A 26,768-nucleotide genomic window follows, 5' to 3' on the forward strand; every position below is an offset into this window, starting at 1 on the left:
CCCTTTCATTTATTCTTTGTGCAATGAGATACTTCCAAGGGCCCAGAGCGTTCTATTTTACCCTACATTTAGTATATGTTTATGGGAAATTTTTCAGCCATAACCCAAGAATGCTAAGAAATGTAACAGTTCTATCACTCTGCCAAAGTTATCTCACTTAGGACAATACCCTTCTGAAGAAACTACATAAATAATGATTTAGTCACAACTGAGTGACTGAACTGATAAAGTGAACAGAGTCACTTAGTCGTGGCTGACTCTTTGCCACCCATAGAATGCAGCCCACAACGCTCCTCTATCCATGGGATTCTCCAGACAAGAATATTAGAGTGGGTTGCCATGCTCTCCTCCAGGGAATCTTCCAACTCAGGGATGGAATCTGGGCCTGCTGCATTGCAGGTGGACTCTTTACCATCTGAGCCACGAGGGTAGTTTCTCAGGCAAGAATACTGGAGTGGGTTGCCATACCCTCCTCCAGGGGATCTTCCCAAACCCAGGGATTGAACCCGGGCTTGCTGCATTGCAGGCAGATTCTTTACCATCTGAGCCACCTAAAAGGGGATCCAGAAAAGCAAAACCATAAAGTCCCAGGATAGGAAATAGTCATTTAGACCCATCTGTTAGAAATTCCTAAGACATCTAGCAACTACACATAGGCAGGGTTTCTTCTTTCTCTTCTCTTATCCTCCTTCCTTCCATTATTCCTCCTCTTCTTCCTTCTCCTATCTATTGTTTCTCTCCCATACTCTCTTTCTCTCTGATGAAAATAATAGTCAGTATACTGAATTTATGGGCAGATCTGGCCCTAGGTAAGATTGTAAAGTGGGAGAAGATTGTATGTTATTTCTACTGACATCGTCAGTTTTTCCGTGCTATCCGTTCATCCCTGTACCCATCACCTGCTTGCTACCCACCATATCCTGGGCTTTATCCTGCCACCTTCCTCATTTTTGTTGAAACTTCTGCTCCAACACCCACTAGTTCCTCAGGCTCTCTCTCATTTTTGTTAACTCATAGCAAGATATTATGGAGTCAGCCCCACTAGTGGCACATTAATCTTTAGACAACCTATTTAAGACAATGATTCAAAGGAATAAACTTTTTAAAGCTGAACTGAAACAAGAAATGATGCAGATTGGGACAGAAAAGTTGGATCAAATTTCTTATCAAGTTGTTTACTGTGAACACTGTATATCTATTTCCTTAATCACACAATACAGGAAGGTTATCTCCTCAAAACTCTATCTCTGATAGTAAAAGTAGCTAGTGGAGAGAAAATCAATGTGAAAAAGATCATTCTTGTTTACTGACATGAAATATTATTAAAAAAAAAAAGAAAAGAAAAAGGGCAAGACAATGATATTTTGAGATGGAAAGAGATGCAAAGAAGTATTATATTCCAACTGCAAAAATACATGTCCAGGTAAATTATTTGGAATGGACTTCTGAGAGAGATAAACTCTAAAGTGAAATAAAAGCTGGGCTGAATGGCTTATGATCTTCTGTGCCCTGGACAGGTGATATATATATATATGAAAAGTAACACAAAAGTTTTCAGGACAAAAACAGTTAATACAACCTTTTGGGGAAACTGGTTTCTTACTTTATTTGCTTCTCTGTCTGCAAAAATCTTAATAGGTCTTTTTAACTGGATAATATTCTAAGCTCCTTGTGTCTGAAGAAATACCCAAATGGTGTACCACTGGAGAGGAAATTCAATTTAAAACTGAGAATACCTAGGGACTGTCATACTGAGGAAGTAACTCAGACAAAGACAAAGATCATATGAGATCACTTATGTGTGGAATCTAAAGAAACAATACAAATGAACCTATTTATAAAACAGAAGTTGAGTCACAGACACAGAAAACAAACCTGTGGTTACCAGGGGGGAAAAATGGGCGGGGGAGTGATAAATTGAGAGATTGGGATTGACATATACATACTCATATATAGAATAGGTAAGTAATAAGTACCTACTATATAGCACAGGGAACCCTACTCAATACTCTATAATGACCTATGGGAATAGAATCTAAAAAAGACTGGATATATGTGTATGTATAACTGACTCAGTTTGCTGTACATCTGAATCTAACACAACATTATAAATCAACTATATTTCAAAACATTTTTTAAATAAAGCAATCCAATTAAAAGTGAATGAAACATTTAACAGACACTATCAGTAAAGATATTTATGTATCAAATAAGCATGTGAAAGAGTATCAACACTGTCATTTATTAGAGAAGTTAAAATTAAAATACTACCACATAAAAGTAAACTGAGGAGAGTCTGGTGTCTCACAGATCCTGCTCTCCTCAGAAGCATAGGCCTAGAATCCTGAGGAGGCACTGTGAACACACTAATGTGATAGTTTAGCACCCATTTGGAGTCCCTTTTTGGAGAATTGTCCATTCATGTGAAAGGAGAGATTCTAAAGCTTCGTGAATGCCTCATTCAAAATACAGCAGTCTCCAACTGGATAATTTCTTAAACCACAAAACAACTCCACTTCTTCTTTTGGCAATTTAAGACTGAATCCAGGGGCGGTCCTAAGATGGCAGAGGAATAGGATAGGGGGAACGCTTTCTCCCCCACAAATTCATCAAAAGATCATTTGAATGGTGAGCAACTTCCACAAAACAACTTCTGAATGCTGGTGGAGGACACTATGCACCCAGAAATGCAGCCCATTCTCTTCAAAAGGAGGTAGGACAAAATATAAAAGACAAATAGAGAGACAAAGGAGTTAGGGATGGAGATCCATTCCGGGGAGGGAGTCGTGAAGAAGAAGTTTTCAAACACAAAATATTAGCCAGACTCATCAAGAAACAAAGGAAGAAGAATCAAATCAACAAAATTAGAAATGAAAATGGAGAGATCACAACAGACAACACAGAAATACAGAGGATCATAAGAGACTACTATCAGCAACTATATGTGAATAAAATGGACAACTTGGAAAAAATGGATGAATTCTTAGAAAAGTATAACCTTCCAAAACTGAACCAGGAAGAAATGGAAAATCTTAACAGACCCATTACAAGCATGGAAATTGAAACTGTAATCAAAAATTTTCCAACAAACAAAAGCCCAGGACCAGATGGCTTTACTGGTGAATTCTACTAAAAATTTAGAGAAGAGCTAACACCTATTCTGCTCAACACTTCCAGAAAATTACAGAGGAAGGTAAACTGCCAAACTCATTCTATGAGGCCACCATCACCCTAATACAAAAACCAGACAAAGATGCCATAAAAAAAGAAAACTACAGGCCAATATCACTGATAAACATAGATGCAAAAATCCTTAACAAAATTCTAGCAAATGGAATCCAACAACATATTAAAAAGATCATACATCATGACCAAGTGGGCTGTATCCCAGGGATGCAAGGATTCTTCAATATTTGCAAATCAATCAACGTGATATACCACATTAACAGATTGAAAGATAAAAACCATATGATTATCTCAATAGATGCAGAGAAAGCCTTTGACAAAATTCAACATCCATTTATGAAAAAAACCCTCCAGAAAGTAGGAATAGAAGGAACATACCTCAACATAATAAAAGCCATATATGATAAACCCACAGCAAACATTAACCTCAATGGTGAAAAATTGAAAGCATTTCCCCTCAAGTCAGGAACAAGACAAGGGTGCCCACTCTCACTACTACTATTCAACATAGTTTTGGAAGTTTTAGCCACAGGAGTCAGAGAAGAAAAAGAAATAAAAGGAATCCAGATTGGAAAAGAAGAAGTAAAACTCTCACTGTTTGCAGATGACATGATCCTATACATAGGAAACCCTAAAGACTCCACCAGAAAATTACTAGAGCTAATCAATGAATATAGTAAAGCTGCAGGATATAAAATTAACACAGAAATCCCTTGCATTCCTATACACTAACAATGAGAAAATAGTAAGAGAAATTAAGGAAACAATTTCATTCACCATTGCAACAAAAAGAATAAAATACTTAGGAATAAATCTACCTGGAGAAACAAAAGACCTATATATAGAAAACTATAAAACACTATGAAAGAAATCAAAGAGGACACAAATTGATGGAGAAATATACCATGTTTATGGATTGGAAGAATCAATATATTGAAAATGAGTATACTACCCAAAGCAATCTATAGATTCAATGCAATCCCTATCAAGCTACCAACGGTATTTTTCACAGAACTAGGACAAACAACATCACAATTTTTATGCAAATACAAAAAACCTCGAATAGCCAAAGCAATCTTGAGAAAGAAGAATGAAACTGGAGGAATCAACCTGCCTGACTTCAGGCTATACTACAAAGCTACAGTCATCAAGACAGTATGGTACTGGAACCAAGACAGAAATATAGATCAATGGAACAAAATAGAAAGCCCAGAGATAAATCCACACACCTATTGGCACCTTATCTTTGACAAAGGAGGCAAGAATAAACAATGGAGAAAAGACAATCTCTTTAACAAGTGGTGCTGGGAAAACTGGTCAACCACTTGGAAAGGAATGAAACTAGAACACTTTCTAACACCATACAGAAAAATAAACTCAAAATGGATTAAAGATCTAAATGTAAGGCCAGAAACTATAAAATTCCAAGAGGAAAACATAGGCAAAACACTCTCCGACATACATTATAGCAGGATCCTCTATGACCCACCTCTTGGAGTAAAGGAAATAAAAGCAAAAATAAACCAATGGGACCTAATTAAACTTAAAAGCTTTTGCACAATGAAGGAAACTATAAGCAAGGTGAAAAGACAGCCTTCAGAATGAGAGAAAATAATAGCAAATGAAGCAACTGACAAAGAATTAATCTCGAGAATATACAAGCAACTCCTACAGCTCAACTCCAGAAAAATAAATGACCCAATCAAAAAATGGGCCAAAGAACTAAACAGACATTTCTCCAAAGAAGACATACAGATGGCTAACAAACACATGACAAGATGCTCAACATCACTCATTATCAGAGATATGCAAATCAAAACCACAATGAGGTACCATCTCACACCAGTCAGAATGGCTGTTATTCAAAAGTCTACAAACAATAAATGCTGGAGAGGGTGTGGAGAAAAGGGAACCCTCTTACACTGATGGTGGGAATGCAAACTAGTACATCCACTATGGAGAACAGTATGGAGATTCCTTAAAAGCTGGAAATAGAACAGCCATATGACCCAGCAATCCCACTGCTGGGCATACACACCGAGGATACCAGAATGGAAAGAGACACGTGTACCCCAATGTTCGTTGCAGCACTGTTTATAATAGCTAGGACATGGAAGCAACCTAGATGTACATCAGCAGACGAATGGATAAGAAAGCTGTGGTACATATACACAATGGAATATTACTCAGCTATTAAAATGCATTTGAATTAATTCTAATGAGGTAGATGAAACTGGAGCCTATTATACAGAGTGAAGTAAGCCAGAAAGAAAAACACCAATACAGTATATTAATGCATATATATATATAGAATTTAGAAAGATGGTAACAATGACCCTATATGATAGACAGCAAAGGAGACACAGATGTAAAGAACAGACTTTTGGACTCTGTGGGAAAAAGCGAGGGTGGAATGACCTGAGAGAATAGCATTGAAACATGTATATTACCATATGTGAAATAGATCACCAGTCCAGGTTTGATGCATGAGACAGGGCACTCGGGGCCGGTGCACTGGGACAACCCTGAGGGATGGGATGGGGCGGAAGGTGGGAGGGGGGTTCAGGATGGGGAACACATGTACACCCACGGTTGATTCATGTCAGTGTACGGCAAAAACCAGTACCATATTGTAAAGTGATTAGCCTCCAATTAAAATACATTAGTTAATTTTTAAAAAAGTAAACTGAGAATAGAGTCCCAGTGACTGATGAAGAATGGCTGAATTTACATTCTAGAATGTACTATGTGTTGTCTACTAAATGGTTTTATACACACATATATAACACAGACCTTCAGGATAAAATACCCAGGGAAATACTTACATATATGCAACTTATTTTTCCTATAAAATAAATGAATATTTACTCATTAAATGTTTATATTAATTACAAGTCTTTTCAGAAACTTTAATGGTATATATCAAACCCCAGTGCCTATATATCAGAAAACTTTTTCTGTAAAGGGTCAGAGGATAAATATTTTAGGCTCTGTAAGAAACATTGTTTCTGTTGTAGCTAGTCAACTCTGCTATTATACTGTGAAATGTGTCACAGACAATACGGAGATAAATGGGTGTTTCAATAGAATTTTGTTAACACAAACTGGTGCAAGGATCAGATTTGACCCACAGACCATATAGTTTGTGAATGCTTACCCCAGATTATATTTTCACATAAAATTCTTTCTCCCTGGTACACATTTATTTCTTTTGGAACTCGGGTTCCAGCAGTACTGTGCAGAGCTGCAGCAGTATTCCTATTTTAACTTCCATTCCCTCTTCAACAAAGAGTTGAGACCTTCCTCAAGGAATAACCAAGAGAAATGATTCCTTTTATTATTTTCCTTTTTTCCACCATCCCTTGCAACTTTGCATGGAAAAGGCTACCTTTTGTCATGATCTTTCTAGTAAGTTAAAGGAGTTTCCAGTCTCTACACTTAATAAAGAATTGAACAGCTATGGTTGTCCTTAAAAGCCACTGTATACCTTTGCAAACGCTTGAATGATCCAACATGGTTATGATCCAACACATGAATCTATGTGTCTGGTTACTGGGACATGTTTGTTTCTGTCTCCTAAGCCCTGGGTTACAGATGCTCCCATTTGCCCTAAGTATTCGTCTGAGCAAGGGATCATTAAAGTGGATTTTCATCCTACCTTTAGAGGATAAGTGGTGGTGGTGGTTTAGTTGCTGGATTTTCATCCTACCTTTAGAGGATAAGTGGTGGTGGTGGTTTAGTTGCTAAGTCATGTCCGACTCTTGTGACCCACCCACCCCCCACCCCCACCCCATGGACTGTAGCCTGCCAGGTTCCTCTCTATATAGGATTTTCCAAGCAAGAATACTGGAGTGGCTTGCAATTTCCTTCTCCAGGGGATCTTCGTGACCCAGGGATCAGACCCTTGTCTCTTGCATTGCAGGCAAATTCTTGACTGAGTGAGCTACCAGGAAGCCCTTTACAAGACAGAAAAGCTCTCTTTATGTTGAAATCATTGACTTTACCTTTGTTGCCTCTTGCAAGTTAATTACAACAAAGCTCCATGTGTGCTAAGTCACTTCAGTTGTGTCCGACTCTTTGCAACCCCATGAACTATAGCCCACCAGGCTCCTCTGTCTATGGGGATTCTCCAGGCAACAATGCTGGAGTGGGTTGCCATGCCTCCTCCAGGGGATCTTCCTGACCTAGAGATCGAACCCGCATCTCTTATGCCTCCTGCATTGACAGGCAGGTTCTTTATCACCAACACCATCAGGGAAGCCACAACAATTGTGGTGTAATGGAAAATCCCCTCTGTGTTTGTCCCACAAATGCTCTATGACAGTGTTCATTTCTACATCTTTGAGCCAGGAAAGTGTTTTAATATTTTCTTTTGCAATGCATTTCATGAACACAACCCTATGGCACCAGACATTTGTTCTCAAAATTTGCTTGATCTATGCATACATTCGGAGAAGGCAATGGCACCCCACTCCAGTACTTTTGCCTGGAAAATCCCATGGATGGAGGAGCCTGGTGGGCTGCAGTCCATGGGGTCGCTAAGAGTCGGACATGACTGAGTGACTTCCCTTTCACTTTTCACTTTCATGCAATGGAGAAGGAAATGGCAACCCACTCCAGTGTTCTTGCCTGGAGAATCCCAGGGACGGGGGAGCCTGGTGGCTGCCGTCTATGGGGTCACACAGAGCGGACACGACTGAAGTGACTTAGCATAGCATAGCATGCATACATTTACATCAGCTACATGGATTGTTTTTGAAGACTGCCTAATTTCTGTCACATAACATTCCCCTGGTTACTGAATTCCACTTTCAGTGGACTTCCAGAATGAAATCACATTGGGGCAACACACACTGAAGCACTTATGGCATCTTATTAATTTTTTCCCCTTCAAACTAATACAATTATGTAAAGTTTAAAAATAAAATAAAATTTAAAAAAAAGAAAAAAGAAAAAAAGAGGAAAAAAAAAACAGCAATTAAGAATTTCAAAGCTGGAATCTAAGGCTGAAGACTCTTGTAAAATATCTTTGCAGAAATAATGGTTATTTAATCTTTACTCAAAAATCTTACATTTCTAGTATTGGTTTATGTTGAGTAATGAACATAATGTACTAGAACATTAGTATAAGTATAAATTATAAATTAAAAGAACATGGGTGTGTGTGATGCACACTTAGAAAAGTGTTACTGATTAGAGTACGTGATCAGTCAATTCTAAGGAATTCAAAAGTCACTTAACGTTCTGGTTAAACCATCAAATGCCTCCTGGGGCACTGGTCATGTCTCTAGAGGGAGAGAAACAGGATATTATATGTAGCAATATGGGATAGAGAGTGCTTAGTAGACACAAGTTTGGGAACTCATGTTGACATTTTGATATAAATCACTCTACTGCTAATCATCCAACCCTATAGAAAGAACATACATTCTGGCTTTACTCAGCAGCTGGTATGTCATATCTTGCTAGTAGTTAAAGACTATGACCTCACAGGTTTCATCTTTCCAAACTTTGTCAAGATCCCTTAGATGTCATGTAATGTTATGTTGCATATAGTAGGCACTTTGCAGTAAAGATCACATCATCCAAATTATTCAGATAAGCATCATCTGGCTTTAAAGTTGTGTGACACAGAAGTTCACCCTGAGCATTGCTGCATTAAATATTACAGCTTCTAACTCAACTAGTTTGTAGCAACTCAAATCCATTACCTCAAATGGTCACTTGAATTGCTCAGTCATACTTCACTGTAATTGTGTAGAGGAAATTATAGGCTTTCAGAGAATTTGCACATTAGAAAACAAAAACACTGTGACAAGTGAAAATAAGAAAATCAAAAACTTTGAAACAATCCCCTTCCCCACCCCCACAAAAGTAATCAAACTTCTTACTTAAGCCTCAAACACTGGAGATAGAGGAATTTATCTAAATGATTCAGGTAAAAATTAGACTCAACCAACACATTCTTTGTCCCTGTGTTAAATGAATGATTCCCCAATTCTCCTTCATGTTTCCATTGTGGTATTTTCTGACAATACCACATGTGGCATCTCAAAACAAATATATAGGACTGCAATGTGTAACATTAGTGATTATCACAAAAAAACTGAAAAATGCTACAAGTTTTAGTTAGATCAGAATTGTGAAGTAGTTTATAATATATATATTCACCAAATTCTACCTTTCTCTTCTAGGTTATTATAATGATGCTCACAAATCATCGACAAGCAGATTAAGGTCTATATTACAACTGCTCTATAGAAGACACATGTTCCTTTGTGTCCTGTATTTGTCTTTCACAAAATAACCACAAGATCCACTTATTGTACTAGTGTCTCTTAAGGCATAAATATAAAACATTTGTTCCTCTCACTGACCCTTTAGACCAACTCTGTAGGACCAATTCTTCCCCCACATAGGATGAAATTGCAAACAGGTCCCATAACTTTTACGATCACTGTTAAATAATGAAAAGGGATCTGGCCACATTTAGTCATAAGGTACAGTCTCAAGTTTACAATTAAAATGCCCATTGTATTGTAATGATCAATTCCATAGTCTCATTCAGTTCAGAGCTGAGTCTCTTACCTAGTCCAGTCCTCCATCACTCCTGGGGTATTATCTGGTTCTTCATCTTTGTCATCTCTACCCCTTCTCATATTTCACTTCCTTTGCTTCATTCTCACTCCAAACAAGCAGCCTACAGGATCAAGAAAAGACTGACTTGAATGACAGACCTATTTCCTTGATGACTTCCTCTGAATATGGCAGAGTCCTCATGCCAGTTATTATTCCATGGAATGTTTCTTTAGTGTCTGTGAGAATTATTTAGAAGCACTCCAAATGGAGCCATTGAAGTTCATCACTCTTGACTTTGAAAATGTCTCTACTATCGCTGGGAGCTGAGGACACTTCACTTAGTTTCTATTCATAAGCTGGGGCTGTATTCTACAACCAATCAGGCAGTAATTTTAGGAAAAATCCAAGGTAAGCCCAGAGAGGTTTCTTCACATGAAGTCCATTTTTATCACATTTTAGGCTACTTTAAAAGTTATTATTTTCTTTTACTTTTGATGGGGAGGCAGTGTGACCTCTGTGGCCTCCATATCTATTTGATAGATTTCTTTTTTTCAGATGCAAGTCTGTCACTTGTCTCTCTACTGCCTAAATTCTAGGAGGCACAGTTTTAATTTTCCAAATGCTGTAGTTAACTTTCTGCCATATTTATCATAAGTTCTTATTTTCAAAGAAATAAATCATTTTGGACCCCTCACTAAGAATATTTAAGTTTCTCCATAGAAGTACTACTATCCAAAAAAAAAGGTGGTGTTCATCTTTCCTAAATTTTATATTTCATGACATCTGAATGGTCCCACAAATAATGCATTATGAGATTTTATCTGGTTTTTAATTGCGTATAAGTGATGCAATAAAATTTGTGTCTTTCTGTAATTTGATTTCCACTCAGCTTTATGTTTTAAAATTTTAGAATTAATAGCATATTCACGATTCAGGGTTTGTATGATATTACATCACTGACTCATGATACAAGAATGTTCATTCATTTTAACCTCTACTAAGTAGTCCATTTAAAAATAGGTAACTAATGTATCTATACTTTCTATTTATAGGTTATATTGTTTCTAATTTTTCATGATTAAAAGCAATGCTGTAATAAATAATCATGCAAATGTTTCCCATGTTATGTTTTCTAATTTTTATAAAGTATATTCCTAGGAGATGAATAATCTTAAGGTAGAAACATCCTTCCCTGTGGTAAAGGTTGTCAAATTGCTCTTTTAAGTGACTGGACCATTTTCCACTACTAATGGCAGCTTGTGAAGGCCTTTGTTTTCCCAGATTCTTATTGAAATGTATCTAGCAGACTTCTGAAAATTTTGCAATCTGCTAAGTTTTTTTGTTGGTATTTTTCATCATTCCTAAACCATTAGTAAGTTTTTATGTGTGTGTGTTTAAAAATATGTTTGGAGTTTCTCTCCCTCTAGTTTACAAGTGACTCATATATTCTGAATACTAATCCTTTGTCACTTTTACACATTGAAAGAAATGGTTCCTGTTATTAGGTGTCTGAACTGTGAGAGTCAATCCCCCCTGCCAGGTTTGAAAATGCCCTGCAATAAGAAAAATACCCACCCAGCCCTGAGCCTGGCCAGGGTACAAACTGCACGGACTACTAGTGTTGCTTTGTAACTGTAGTTCTGAGGAGATCTGGGGTGATATATCACCATGTCAGCAATATTTACTGACAAGCAAGACTGATGATTTGCACCTGGTCTTGGTGAGGGACCTGGAAAGGGCCATAGGGGCAGGTTGTGCATCAGGAAGATGCCTACGGGACCCCTGGGACGTAAGAAATTCTGGTTGAGACTCCATTTTGGGTTCCTGGGTTCTGTGGTTTTATGTGCCCATGTAAGTGGTTTTCAATTTAAGAGAAAACTGTGTTCTTGGTCTAAAAGAAAATGTGTGCCCTAGTAACGGCCTTTGCAGAGGGAGGCCAGTAGCTTGGTTTCCTCACACCCTTACTCTGAGCAAGCCTCTGGCTGTGACCTGTATCTGTACTTTATTTATTTTTTTTAAGAGAATATGTGCTTAATTTTATTTTTTTAATGTAAATTTATTTATTTTAATTGGAGGTTAATTACTTTACAATATTGTATTGGTTTTGCCATACATCAACATGAATCCGCCACAGAGCCACAGTCATCAAGACGGTATGTTACTGGCACAAAGACAGAAATATAGATTAGTGGAACAAAATAGAAAGCCTAAAGGATGGGGAACATGTGTATCTGGACTTTAATGCTGGTGCCTTGTTGGGGCCTTTCCATGCAAGGAACTGACACATTTTTAAGTCATAACATGTTGGTGCTATGAGTCTTCTTTAGCAACTGAACCTTGTCTAATGCCTAATGTCTAATCCTTAGTACAGCCTGTCATTTAATACTGTTTACAACAGATTTTGAGTTTGTTTTGTTTTATTGGAAGACTCATACAGCATGTGGGATCTTAGTTTCCTGACCAGGGATTGAACCTACACCCTCTGCAGCAAAAATGCAGAATCTTAACCATGGGACCATCAGGAAAGTCCCAAGAATCATTCATTTCTGTAGTCATACAAATATAAAGTTTACCACTGAAATAAAAGCATTAAAGACTGTTTGGTTTGTATTTACAATATGAATATGGTGGTGCTTTAGTCACTAAGTCGTGTCTGACTCTTGCGATCTCATGGACTGTGCCCACCAGGCTCCTGTGTCCATGGGATTCCCCAGGCAAGAATACTGGAGTGGGTTGCCATTTCCTTCTCCAGGGGATCTTCCTGACCCAGGAATCAAACCCAAGTCTCCTGCATTGCAAGCAGATGATTTACCAACAGAACTATGAGGGAAGCCCAATATGAATATACCTATTTACTATCTGAGACTGTTTCTTAGGGAATAAGTGAACATCTCAGGATATTCCAGAGAAAGTTCACAAAACATTAAACAGTGCATCAAAGCGTCTTAGTTTTACTATATTGGTAACTGCTATAGTTTAATAGTTCCAAGGAGTTAGAGGGTCTACTATCCAAGTTTCCTTAATAGTAATGAGCAACTTGCTTGGACTGAATACAGATGGCACACAAATGTTCATGGTGGGAAAATTCTCTCAACATAATATTCTGGTTCCAAATAAATATTTTCACATGATGTTTTGCTTTGTAGCATATAATTATGATGTTTGAGACTGCTCTACATGTGAAAAATAAAATGGAGAACAGAGCCAATTATCCAGAAGACTAAAAAATTAAAATTGCTTTTTTCAGGACATATCAGACAAAAATATGTGCTATGTATGCACATAAAAAGAAAACAATTTGTATAAAATATGCAAACCCTTTAGCTGTAAGAGACTACTTCCATATTTGAGAGAATATATATAAATAAAAATAAAACACATTTCCATATATGAAATACATTTATAAATTCTTATGTATCTAATGAGGTAATTACTTGCATTTGAAATGCTCTGATGATAGTAAGAGTAGCACATTCAAAACTCCACATTAATTCAGTTATTGTTAACCAATCATTTGATAATCCATTATTTTGCATGTTTCTATATACTAGACAGTAGACCAGAGACTAAAGATTATGGAACAAATCAGATATAGTGGAGAAGGCACTGGTGACCCACTCCAGTACTCTTGCCTGGAAAATCCCATGGACGGAGGAGCCTGGTAGGCTGCAGTCCATGGGGTCACTAAGAGTCAGGCACGACTGAGCGACTTCATTTTCACTTTCTTGCACTGGAGAAGGAAATGGCAACCCACTCCAGTGTTCTTGCCTGGAGAATCCCAGGAATGGGTGAGCCTGGTGGGCTGCCATCTATGGGGTCGCACAGAGTCGGACACGACTGACGCAACTTAGCAGCAGCAGCAGCAGGAGGAAATAAAGACAGATAACTAGACTGATTCAGTGGAGGGAGAGCTTTCTTAACAGGGGAAATTGGGAAAAGCTTCATAAAATAAGTGGCAGCTTCAGCTGAAACTGAACAGTTAATTCCATTATAACATGAGGAAAAGATCCAAATAGACAGTTTTCCAAAGAAGATATAGAAATAGCCAAGGGTACATGAAAAGATGCTCAATATCACTAATCAGAGAAATGCAAATCAAAACCACATAATGAGATATCACCTCATACCTGTCAGAACGGAAGTTATTCAAAAAGAAAAAAAAAAGGAATTAACAAGTGTTGGAGAGAAATTAGAGAAAAGGGTACTCTTGTACACTGTTGGTAAGAATGTAAATTGATGCAACACTATGGGAAACAGTATGAAGTTTCCTCAAAAAAATAAAAATAGAACTATAATACAATCTAGCAATTCCACTTCTGGGTCTTTATCTGAAGAAAATGAAAACACTAACTCAAAAAGATATGCACCCCTACGTTCACTGCAGTATTATTTATAACAGCCAAGGTATGGAAAAAAACTAAGTGTCCATCAATAAATGAATGAAAAAATTGTGGTATAGGTACACAGTGGAATATTACTCGGCCATAAAAAAGAATGAAATCTTGCCATTTGCAACAACATGCATAGACCTTGAGGGCATTATGCTAAGTGAAATGAGTCAGACAGAGAAAGACAAATACCATATGATCTCTCTTATATACAGCATCTAAAAATAAAACAAAAAACCAAGCTCGTAGACAGAACAGCCTCTGGTAGCTAGAGGTGAGGGTTGGGAGTAGAGAGGTAGCAGGTGTGATCAGATAAATGGGTGAACTTATTTTTTTCTTTTAGTTTAAGTAAATTGAATAATAATTTTTTAAAAAACTAACCAGCAGAAGAAACATAATGTTTATTAAGGACAGTTCCCTGAAGGGGAAAATAACAGGGATAATGAGACAAATAGTCTTAAGGCACCCTGGGGCTTCTGAAATAAACTGGCTCTGGTCCACTGATGTAACTGGTGGAGAAATGGTTTCATTATACACAATTTCACAAAATGTATTCTGCTGTTAAAATTCCAAATACATTTGAAATTCTCTTAAAAACAATTAAGATGATTTGGAAACACAGTTTTGGCAAAGAATTTCTAGAGGAGAATACAATATGAGTCAAATTATGAGTGTGGAGAAGGCATAAGCCATGGACTCAGAACAAAAATATTTCAATTTGGATGGATTACAGCATAGAAGGACAAGTTTAATGTAAACTTGACTAGAAAAGTGTTATAGAATGAGATCAACGTGGACCTTATATGTGAGCCTTTGGAATCCAACTATGTAATAACATAGGAGGAAACATGGAAAGTCTTTAAGCAGCAGAGTGATATATATACTTTCTTGGATTTAAGATAAATCCAGAAGTCTTTATCTTGGAACTTCTGACACCAATCTATACCTGTGCTGTTCAATACAGTAGCTTCTAGCCTTATGTGCACAGATTTAATGTCAATTAAAATTAAATAAAGTTTCACTTCCTCAATTGCATAAGCCACAGTTCAAGTGTTCAATAGCTCCCCTAATGGCTACCATATCTGACAACAAAGATACTGCAGAAAGTTCTATTGGCTATCACTGGGGAGAGCTATAGCTCTTACCAATCTTGTTTATGGCTACAGCAACGGATACTGAAGGGGAGAGAAGAAACTGATGAGATACTTCAGATGATATTTTGAAACTCAATAGTAAACTAAGTGGAAAGGGAAAGAAAGAGAGGGGACTTAGAAATTGGCCACTGGAAAGTCTAGAATAAAAGTCTAATATTTGGTTATTATCTATATATAGCTGGTATATACTATATATATACCAGCTATATATATATATAATAATAAAATAATAAAATAAGTAGCTGAAGATATTCAAGGGAGAGACTTTGGGACTATAGAGAGATTGCTTTTAAAACCACCATTAATGTGTTAGGAAAGCAAGAGGAATTAAAAATGAGGTAAGAAAAGACACACTAGACCAAACAATGGAGAAATATGAGAAACATAGTAAATATGATCAAATAAAAGAAAGAAAATTATTTCAACAATAGAATAACTCTGTTCAACATCAAATTTTATTCTGATACATATTATTCTTGCCATAACATTTAAATGAATCAGGACATTATTTAAAATATGGCATTATTTAACATATAGTTCATAGCTTAACCTGCTTTAATACATACTTAATAACATAAAATAAAGTTCTTCTAATTTAATGTCATATTCATAAGTTGGTTAATGGATGGAGACCTGATCTATCTTCCATAACATCATCTAATAATATTGATGCATGAACAATTGTTAACAAATTAATGACAGCCAAGTGCTTCGAGCTGCTGTATCTTGCCTTCCTTACTGTCCATCTGAATATTTTTTGTACAGGCTTTTAGCCTACTGATGTAATAGCTGAAAGAAATAAATTTACACTCACCATTCATCTGCAGTTTGTCTAACTGGAAATAAGTCATCAAAATTCTTTTTTCTATTTCTTCAGAAAGGATGGCCAAAGATACTGCTTAGCATTAGAAAGGAGCCTCTGCATTTCCCAAGTTCTCTGAAGTTACATAATATATATTCTGAATGTGCTGGTCATCAAATTGTTTAGTCTACTGTACAACAGCATTGACTCCCCTGAAAATTCCATTAAGAAATACCTCCAGAGTGCATCTGGCCTTGGTAGATTAGATTGAAAACATGCTGACAGACTTGCATGAGCTAGGAATAAGCACTTGAAAACAATGGGAAGGATTACAGTTTCTCTTGGTTAGTGTGTCATTTTTATGTTTACATTTTAAAATCTTATAGAAGAAAATGAAAGAAATTAGATTAAAATTCTAACAAAACACATTTAATTAAACTTTATCTTGAAATATTATTTGTCTGGTATTATACAAGAGCAATTTTTGAAGAACTGGTCATATTATAAAATGTGATTCCAATTTTATTGGAACCTAAATCTAAGTATCTATTATTTAATGTTTTAAATGCTTCTTTTAGTTAAAAAAATAACATGAACATTTGGCTTAAGTTATGAAAAACTAAGACATTTCAAAAGTGTTATTTTGCATTAATCAAACTACATAATTTAAACATCTTTCAGATTAAGAAAAAAATTTTTAAATACATACTATAAAATACTGGACAGAAACATATACATATTATAGTGGTTATCTTTGACATATTTTTCCTCAGATGTCCCACCTGTTCCAAAGAGTCTATAAAAGTCATGTAGCACTCCTAAAGTAAGAAAAACTATTTTTTGTAAATATAATAAACATCTTTTCTTATCTATACACTTATCAACCAGAAGGTGGATTTTGTTTGAACTGTTAAAGAAACTGGTCAAAGAGAACAAACTTTCAGTTACCTGTAAGATGTGTAAGTCCTGGGGATTGAATGCCCAACATGGTGACTAGAGTTAATCATACTGTATCATATACTCAAAATTTGCAAAGAAAGTATTAATAGATCCTCAGTGTTCTCACCACAGATGAAAAAAAAAAAAAAACAAACCAATAACAACAAAAAAGTGATATCCATGAAGGGAGTTTTGAGTAGAAATTACTCTGAGATCTCTGTTTTAAGTTGAGTGATGAGAGGTGTCATTTAACATGTCTGAGTTATTGTTTGAGTTAAACCAATAACTTTTTAAAAAGTATTTGATTTCAAGAGCCATACTTTTGATTGATAATGATGTTACCATTGAGTATTTGTGACAATCAGGCACTATATTAACACCTTTAAAAACAGTACCACCTTTAGTATTAAAACAATCCTATAAAGTCGTTATCCTTATCTCCATTTATGATATGAACAGTTAGCCAAGGTAACAGTAGATCAAGTAGCTCCAGGATTTCAACTCAGGTCTGATTCAAATCCTTAGCCCTTAACTGTTATAGAGGCAGATCCTGGAAATACTGTGGTTCCAAACCACTACAGTAAATCGAGTGTTGCAATAAAGTTACATGAATGTTTTGGTTTCCCAACACATATAAAAGTTATTATGCTTACACTATACTGTATTGTACTAAATGTGCAGTAGCAATATATCTTTAAAAATGTACACACCTTAAGAAATGCTTTATTGCTAAAAAGTGTGGGCCGTCATCTGAATCTTAACAAAGTCACAGTAACATCAAATCAATGATCACAGATCACCATAACAAACATAATACTAATGAAAAAAAATGAATTACTAAAATGTGATACAGAGACACAAAGGGAGCAAATGCTGTTAGAAAAACGGTACCAAAAGACACTCCATGCAGAGCTGCCTCATATCTTAAACTTTTTTTTTTAAGGCAGTATCTGTGAAGCAAAACAAAGCAAAGCACAATTAAATGAGGTAGGCCTGTATTTAGTTCCTTTAGAGAAAGCAAAGCAAAACTGTAGACACTAGACAGTACAGAAAAGGAAAAGGAGGAAGATCTTTCTAACTCAAGGCCCAAAACTCAGAGAAAACCTTTTGGTGACTTTCCTTGCTGCTTTACATTTTATTTCAAAATGATATATTGTGTTATAGGGCTTCCTTTTGGTGACTTTCCTTGCTGCTTTACATTTTATTTCAAAATGATATATTGTGTTATAGGGCTTCCCAGGTGGCACTAGTGGTAAAGATGCTGCCTGTCAATGCAGGAGATGCAGTTTCGATCCCTGGGTTGGAAAGATCCCCTGGACTAGGAAATGGCAACCCACCCCAGTATTCTTGCCTGTAAAATGCCACGGACAGAGGAGCCTGGCAGCGTAGAGTCCATGAGGTTGCAAAGGGTCGGACACGACTGAGCACACACACAGTCATATCGTGTTACAGATCAGGGGTCACAAAGTACAGTTACGTTTGGCCTACTTTGTAAGCATTCCTTTGTATCATTCAACGTTCCCTTGTTGCTTTCAGTTATGAGAAACTTGTTTGATTTTGATTTCATCTTGCCTAATGATGAAAAAGTACAAATGGTTTTGAATTCTACTAGTGTTCATGTTAACCATTACTAATACTTAAATAGATATTTCTTCAATTATTTATGCATCACTTACTAGTCTTCCCTGTTTCTGAAACGTGCCTGGCATGTTCCCTCCTTGAGGTGTAGGCACACTTGCTCTTTTCTGTCCTTACTATTCTGACCCCAGATGCCTACAGAGCCCACTCTCATACCTCCTTCAGGTCTTCAATGAAATGTCACCTTCACAGGTAGGACATATCTGGCCAACCCATTCAAAATTTCAAGTGTACAAACTCTTCTCTCTCACCACTTCTATTCCCCTTCTGTAGTTTGTTTTACTTTGTATTGTTATCATCTAACATACAATATATTTTGACCTATTTATCTTGGTTACTGTTGGTCTTCACACACCAGTATGCAAGCTGTATATGAAGGCAGGAGTATTTTTCCTGATTTACTCACTGCTTCACTTCCAGTACCTAGAACACTGTCTGGCAGGTAGTAGATATTCAATAAATATTTGTTGGCAAATGAATAAATAGTCATCAATAAAATTATCATATGGTGGTCCTTCTCCCTCCTTCCCACTGAAATGATGGAACTGAATCATAAAAGTAAAGCAGTACTTCATACAACTGAAAGATATTTAGTAATTCAGTAGATTTAAGAAGTAAGGACAATTTCAGGTTTCCTAAACAAAGATAAAACACTACCAGATCCTAAATTCCAGTGGAATGGTTAGTGGAACGTTGTTTTAGGCTAACCTTCTAGTAATATTTCAAATTCTTGGTAGAGCAAGTGGAAGCCTGATGCATCACCCTAGTGGGTAAATTTACCCAGATCCTACATTCAAGTCAAGTTCAAAGACCCAGAGTGCCTTGACTGATTGGGAGCCCAAGTCATATTGAATGGTGACTGTGCCATGCAGCCAGGATTGACTGCAGTGACTCCTTCAAGCCTCTTCCTAGAGGGAATGACAGCCATTTACTTGGATGTATGGGCGCTGGGGAAAATAAAACTCTAAACTTTGGCAAACTATTAGATGTTAGGTATGAACTGTCGCTAATTCCTGGGGAGTTGTAATGCCACCTTGATCCGCTGATCAAAGTGTAGACTCAGGGAAATCACATACAGAATGAATCTCGGGCTACATCCACCTAACAGTGGGTTCAGACAGACCACAGACTTAGTCTGTGCTTATTTCCTTAGTTACTGAAGAGATATTGGCAAAGATTTATGAAGTATCTAGGAGAAATCTCACATTGCTTCCTGGATGCGTGGAGTAAGAACTATTAAGAAAAGAAGAGCCAATTTGACGACTGCGGAACTGTGTCTGTCTTCCAAAATAGTCAGCCAACACGTTACCACATCAGAGGATTTCAAAGATTAGTGCCACTTGTGTGTGTCATGTGCTCAGGCATGTCCAACTTTTTGCGACCCTATGGATGGTAGCCCACCAGGCTCCTTTGTCCATGGGATCCTCCAGGCAAGTATACTGAAGTGGGTTGCCATTTCCTACTCCAGGGGATCATCCCCACCTAGGGACTGAAACTGCATCTCCTGTGTCTGCTGCATTGCAGGTGGATTCTTTACCACTGAGCCATCTGGGAAGCCCCTTAGAGACTGGTGCCCCCTGCAAAAACTTAAAAGGTGCAGCATCAGGAATCTCATTTAACTGGCCTGTTTCACAGTGCTGGGGCATCTCAACACTGACACCTAATACAGAGCTAACCCAACAAACACTCTTCTCGATACATATCAGTACAGCAAATCAGAAGTTTGCTTTCCCCTGCCAAGGGCAGCAGTCTGAGTTCCTTGTTTTCTCTAAGGACAGCATCGCTGCCTTGTTTAAAATACAATGCTCTGCTGCTGGGGTTTTACTCGCATCCCTCTGGCCCATTACACTGATCTTGCTAACTGAATCTTTTCACAAAGAGGTAGCCAGCTCCCTAGATGCCAAAATATAGGCCTATCGGCCACATCACTGAAGTTACTAGGCATCCATTAATCTATGGCACATGGGGATAGTCCCTCTAAAGTGAGAAACAAGTTCCAGCAACTCAACTTTTCCACAATGAAGCAAGCAGTGTAGTTCTTAGAACTCTGCAGTCATACATTCCACATTTATGACTGCTTTTCTGAAGAATTTAGGTAACTCAGAAGCTAGCTGCTTTTGAGTAAGGCTAAAAATAAGAGAGAGTTCACAGTCAGCTCAGGCTGGCATTCAGAACGCCTTGGCACATGACCTCAGGATGCTTCCAAGTGTCTGTGGCATGTAGGCAAACCACAACAAAAGTCAGACACCCCGTCTGTTGGAGGAGGGCTATGCTATATTCTGCCAAAAACTTGTCCATGTTTGTTGGTTTGCAACACAGTCCCGTACCAGGAGGCCAGGGAGACTGAAGAAAGAGACGGCCACTCCAGATTGGTAGGTGGCAGGTCAAAGTAGCAAAGGAACTTACCCCCGAGGCTTGTCTTGGGTGCCGCATAATGAGATCTCCATGCCGGCCCTCCAGCATCCTAGAAGCTTCTGTGGCCGCATCAACGGGGTTCAGCCGCAAATCCAGATGGTCTCAACATAGCCGACTCTCTCAGGGCTGCGCCTTGCAATGGCTCCGGCTGTTGGGAGCAGCATGCGGAACACACCTCCCACCACCACCACCACCAGAAGGGGTGGAGCCTCCGACTGCCAGGCTACACCTGGAGAGTCAATCAGAGGTCACATCCTCTTGACCTCCTCCAGCAGCAGTTGACCATCAACCCTTAATTGGCTCTAGACCTCAATCGAGAATGAACATCCGAGTATGGACAATCAAGTGCCCAGGTGGGCTCAGCTTCCCATTGCAGATTTACATGCTATCTGACCCATATTCTCATACATTTGAATTTATGAGTATTCCATTTCTTTAAAGGAAAATGAAACAGGATACCGGATCCAAGCAGCTTCAATAGCAGAAGTAACTAAGAGGAGCACGGGCTCTTAATGTCCCCACTACTCTGGCTTAGCGACCTCTCCCTCCAACCCACATCTCTGGCTTCCAGGGGGGCATTCCTGCAGACAGGAGTCAGATAAAGCATGGATCTGACTCGTGAATGAGTTTGCCTGCATGCTGGAGGCAGCTAGAAGCACAAGGTTCCTACATCACAGCCTCACTGAGGGAGAGCCTTGCTAAACCATGGGGAAGGGAATTCCCGGGGCAGAACCTGCAGTTCACTCTGTCCTCTATTTGTTTAGGAAGAGAGCTTGTGTGTCTGCAGTGAGTTACAGGCAGTTTTGGTAGTACATGCTATTGCAGTTTTATTGGGTTTTAGCTACTTTTATTCCTCTAAAACCCTATCTTCCTGCATATATTCCTTCCTGACACTATGAAAGGCTCCTGAATCACCTTTTCCTCCCCCTGCCTCCCAGTATTTGGGGAAGTAAAAGGATTCCCACTGTGGCTTGTGGTTTTCTCAGGGTTCCAGCACTTCTGTTTGGTCCTCTTAACCCTGTCCTTACCTCTTATATAAACCCTTCAGTAAATTCAATCAGACCTTTTAATAGCTTTAAATAGGTTAGCTTTAACCTATTTTGAGGTAACCCTGCCTAATGCCAATGTGATAAGAGGTGACCAAAACTGCTCCTTTCTTTACAAGAGAAGTCTAGAGATCTATTGAAATAGAAAGTTCTTAAAAGAGTCGTTGCTGTACTAGACTCTAATAATTAGATCATTCTATAAATACAGTTTAGCAATGAGATAAAGCCTATGTGAAAAATAACCAATTTAACCACCTCAACACACCTGAAATATTATTGCAGGGAAAAAAATGGGATAACAGTAATTTTTTAAAGTATATTTTATTTAGAAAAACAGTAAAGAGGAATTAACATATAGTGGTTACTGGCTCCAAGCATGTATCATTTCTTTATGAATAAGAATGGTAATGGTTGGAAGTGGAGAGAATTTTTAGTACACACCCTCTTATGCCCACTGAGGGAATTTTTCTTGTCCACTTCTCTTTGTGAGTGTGCCTCAGAGAGTGGCACGTGAGTATGGACTACAGATAGAATAATCACTATGGTAGTTAATTACAGAACCCTGTTTGCCAGATGTTGGCTTTCTCTGGCAAAAAAAAAGCAACCAGTGAAAACTAAAATGTGCTTTTTTAAAAACACTTCAGTTTAGGTACTCTCTTAAATGGTAATAATTGAAAGAGATTTCATAGGCTATGAGACCTGAATGTGAACAAAAACTTTTCTTCTGAATCTTTACAACCAATCTGGAGTAGCTTTCCATTTCCCTTTATCTCTGTTATAGGGCACAGGGGAAAATAAAGTCAGGATAAGCTCATACTTTGATCTGTTTACCTCAAGACCCAGAGAAACTGCATCTTTTGGGAAAGGTGCAACATCACATCTGTATTTGAAGTCTTAAGATTCTTAGGACTGAATTCATTTGGTCAACAAAAAATTATTGAGCACCTATTACGTGTCAGGCACTCCTTGCACCACTGGAGATCTAGCAACAACAAATGTTGCTTAGATTATAATAAGGCTATATAAAAAGTAAATAAGCAAAGCATATTCCATGTGTTGGAAAATATATGGAGTAAAACAAGGCAAGGGAGATGGATAAGGATTTTTGAGGAATGAGACAAAGATCCCCAAATTAATAAACTGGTCAAACAAACTCTCACTGAGAAGATCTCATTTGACTTAAAACCTAAAAGAAGACAGGATAAACCATGGGGATATCTTCAGAAGAGCAGTCCAGGCAAGGTCTAATGAAGTGATTTACATCATCCTGCCTTTTTCCTCATGGACCTACAGGAGGACTTCCCTGGGAAACATGCATAGTAGAATGGCTAGATCATAGGTCACATACATTTAGCTTGATAATGTACTGCATGATTGCTCCACAGAATGTGTACTAATAGGACAATACATCCTCATCCTCACTCAAACCTGGCATTTTATAGCTGTTTAAATGCTGCCAATTTGTTATTATTACAAATTCTGATTGACTCACTGTTGTTTCAATTAACATTCTGGGAATGAATAGTATACTTTGAGCAACTCTACCAATGCTATTTTCGCATTTTGGATTTCCTGTTTTGTAAATTGTTTACTTATCTATTAGAGATTATATGTTTATATTTGTAGCTCTTTCTTAAATAATTTAGATACTAATCACTTGTCTGTTTTAGACATGGTAAAAATCATGTTAGACCATTTCACAAAAACCATGTCCATGGTGACTGAAACATAAATCTTTACTTGTGATGTAATACAAATGGTCAAAAAATGTCACTGTGATTTTTATTCAGTAAACATGCAATAACCATCTATTAAGTGTGGAACTCTAAAGGAAGAGATTACATCCCACTAGTCCCACCCACCCTTTCCTAGACTCCAAAATCACTGCAGATGGTGACTGCAGACATGAAATTAAAAGATGCTTGCTCCTTGGAAGAAAAGCTATGACAAACCTAGACAGCATACTAAAAAGCAGAGATATCACTTTGCTGACAACGGTCTATATAGTCAAAGCTATGGTTTTTCCAGTAGTCGTGTGTAGATGTGAGAGTTGGACCATAAAAAAGGCTGAGCCAAAGAACTGATGCTTTCAAACTGTGGTGCAAGAAAATGACTTTTGAGAGTCCCTTGGACAGCAAGGATATCATACCAGTCAATCCTCAAGGAAATCAACCCTGAATATTCACTGGAAGGACTGATGCTGAAGCTGGAGCTCCAATACTCTGGTCACCTGACGTGAAGAGCCAGCTCATTGGAAAGAACTCTGATGCTGGGAAAGATTGAGGGCAGGAGGAGGAGACATCGGAGGATGAGATGGTTTGATGGCATCACCGACTCGATGGACATGCTTTTGAGCAAACTCCAGGAGATAGTGAAGGACAGGGAAGCCTGGCGTGCTGCCGTCCATGGGGTCACAGAGTCAGACATGATTGAGCAACTGAACACCAACAGTCTCACTCACCCAGGGGTTATTATCTGAGGAAAGAGAAGCATAACTTTAATTAAAGGCAAAAATAAGTGAAAGAAATGTCAAAACACTAAAATGGGAATATAGGAATTGAAAAAAAAATGTATTCATTAAGAGCAACTTGTTGAAGTTATGAATCTAGGGAGAACAAGTCTTCATTCTTTTGTGAGGGATGGAGTCAACCTTTTTACTCCTAAATAAAATTAAAATAAAATAAAATAAAATGCTAGTTCATATTTTAAAAATCGTTAAATATTTTAGCCTTCAAATATAGTACTTTAATTAAATCAATTTACTTGAACTCTTCCTTGCAAATTAATGTATGTATCACTGATAAATATTGGCTTTGAGGAATTAATTATATGATTCAGTAAGAATCATTTTGAATAGGCAAAGTCATTTCTCTTCTGCAAAATTTTGAAACTTACTCTTGCAGTAGTCTGCCGTATTTCCAACATTTTTTTTTTTTCATGAAACAAAATTACAGCAGTTCCTAAGGGACTCTGTAATTACAGATTTGGGGGGTATTCTTTTGGTTACAGGATCAATTTATTAACTAAATGACAAATTTAATTAAGCTAAATGAATATACACATTTAAACAAGTTATCATTTAAAATTCTACTTTGCTTTGGATGCTTTCATTGAAATGGAATTATTTTATTTCATTTAAATTAAAAGAAAAATGGTGAGATTCCTGCTATTCTGGCATTCTTGACAGTAGGCACTCAGACCACATCATCAAGAATATCTAGGGTCCCAATTTATCCATGTTGGCTTAATTCTCAGAATACCTTCCTTCGAATAGTAGCCCTAGATGTTAAACAGTGGTTCCCCAAACCACAGCACCAACATCACCTATGCTACTTGTTAGAAATACAAAATCCAAGACGCCACTCCACATGGACTAAGTCAGAAACTCTGGGGACAGAGGAGGTGTCCAGCAGCTAAGTTTGAACAACGTCCCCGGTGATTATATTGCATGCTTAACACTTGAGAGCCCCAGTGACTGCATGTGGGATAACACTTGCTGTGCTTTTTGACACCAGAGGATCCTCTGTTCACCACTGAAGTTTCAGAGCCTCCAGAGCAGCCAGTATCGCTTTGTCCTGTCATTCTGGGAGCCTAAAATGTGCATGCAGAAAGAGCCACAACTGTTAGTTACTCCAGCTTTCTTTTGCCTTGTTATTTTCAGAGAATACTTTTAACAATAGATCATCTCTGGTCATATCTTGAACCAAGCAACCAAATGGCTATTTTGGGATGAGCAGACTTTCTCGGGGAGCCTCTTTTCTTTTAGAGGTTTGAAGACCACTCACTGTGTCTGTAATGAGTTTACTGCTGAGCTGGCCTGGATGGGGGCAAAATTTCTGAGGTCCCCTGCACTTGGCCTGAAACATTGGGAAAGCTATCTTTCTCCTCTAATGTGTGTGGAGAAAATGCCTTGTCAGGGTGGCAAGTCTTTGCACCGTCTTTCACCTCAACTCTTTTATACTGCTTAGTTGAGTGACAGGTTAATGCCTGCAGAATCAGTTTTGGCCCAGTTCTTTTGTAAGATCACCTGCCACTAACTTTAAATATAGGGGTATTTTGGAGGTATGGATTCAGACTTTAGCATCTCCAACAAATTCTCAAGGAAGAAAAACTGCTGCTTTCATTATTCAGTTCAATGCAGGATTTCAGGGGTATGTTTAGCCGCCAATATCTTCACTCATACCACCTTTACCTATAGGCAATATGGGTAGATACATCCTCTCTAATAAGAGGTGAGGAAGTGGGCCTAGGGAAACCACAAAGCAGTTGTGGCTACACACTGCTGTGGCCTGCAACTTACCATCAAGAAAGAGTTTACCTGCCAAGAAGGACACGGGGTAGGCACCTTCATCTGGTGTGAAACCTCCTCCTCCTTGTGCGTAAGAGCACAGATTTGGGGTCCTGCTTTTCTAGGTTCCAATCTGAGTTCTGCCGCCTCTTGGCCTGGAGGCTTCAAAAGGTAGTTTAATTCTGATCGCCACTATATTTTTGATGACGAGATACTTCAATGCTCTCCATGCAAGTGAACTGAAATGAGATACCATACACAAAGCCTTAGTATAACTCTTGGCATATAACATAGTAGTTCTTATTAGCTATACTAAACAAATTTCAGCCTCAA

The 26,768-nt window shown here is 37.9% G+C and overlaps 1 long non-coding RNA gene and 1 pseudogene across 6 annotated transcripts in view; both read right to left on the reverse strand.

The window, feature by feature from the left end:
- LOC129639922 (melanoma-associated antigen B3-like) overlaps positions 1 to 22,116 on the reverse strand; it is a 91,979-nt pseudogene extending 69,863 nt beyond the window's left edge.
- Positions 22,117 to 23,919: 1,803 nt separating this feature from the next.
- Positions 23,920 to 26,768, reverse strand: part of LOC129639924 (uncharacterized) — a 76,846-nt gene continuing 73,997 nt past the window's right edge. For 4 of the 6 annotated variants that reach the window (XR_008708670.1, XR_008708673.1, XR_008708671.1 and 1 more), the window contains exons 10-11: positions 26,466 to 26,674; positions 25,640 to 25,738 (exon numbers count right to left, since the gene is read on the reverse strand). This is a non-coding gene — a long non-coding RNA (uncharacterized LOC129639924). Of the gene's footprint in view, positions 24,623 to 25,639; positions 25,739 to 26,465; positions 26,675 to 26,768 lie in introns of those variants that run through there. The other 2 variants (XR_008708672.1, XR_008708674.1) reach the window with 2 other exon arrangements.

The sequence above is a fragment of the Bubalus kerabau genome, chromosome X (assembly GCF_029407905.1).
Source record: "Bubalus kerabau isolate K-KA32 ecotype Philippines breed swamp buffalo chromosome X, PCC_UOA_SB_1v2, whole genome shotgun sequence".
NCBI classification, from domain to species: Eukaryota; Metazoa; Chordata; class Mammalia; order Artiodactyla; family Bovidae; genus Bubalus; species Bubalus kerabau.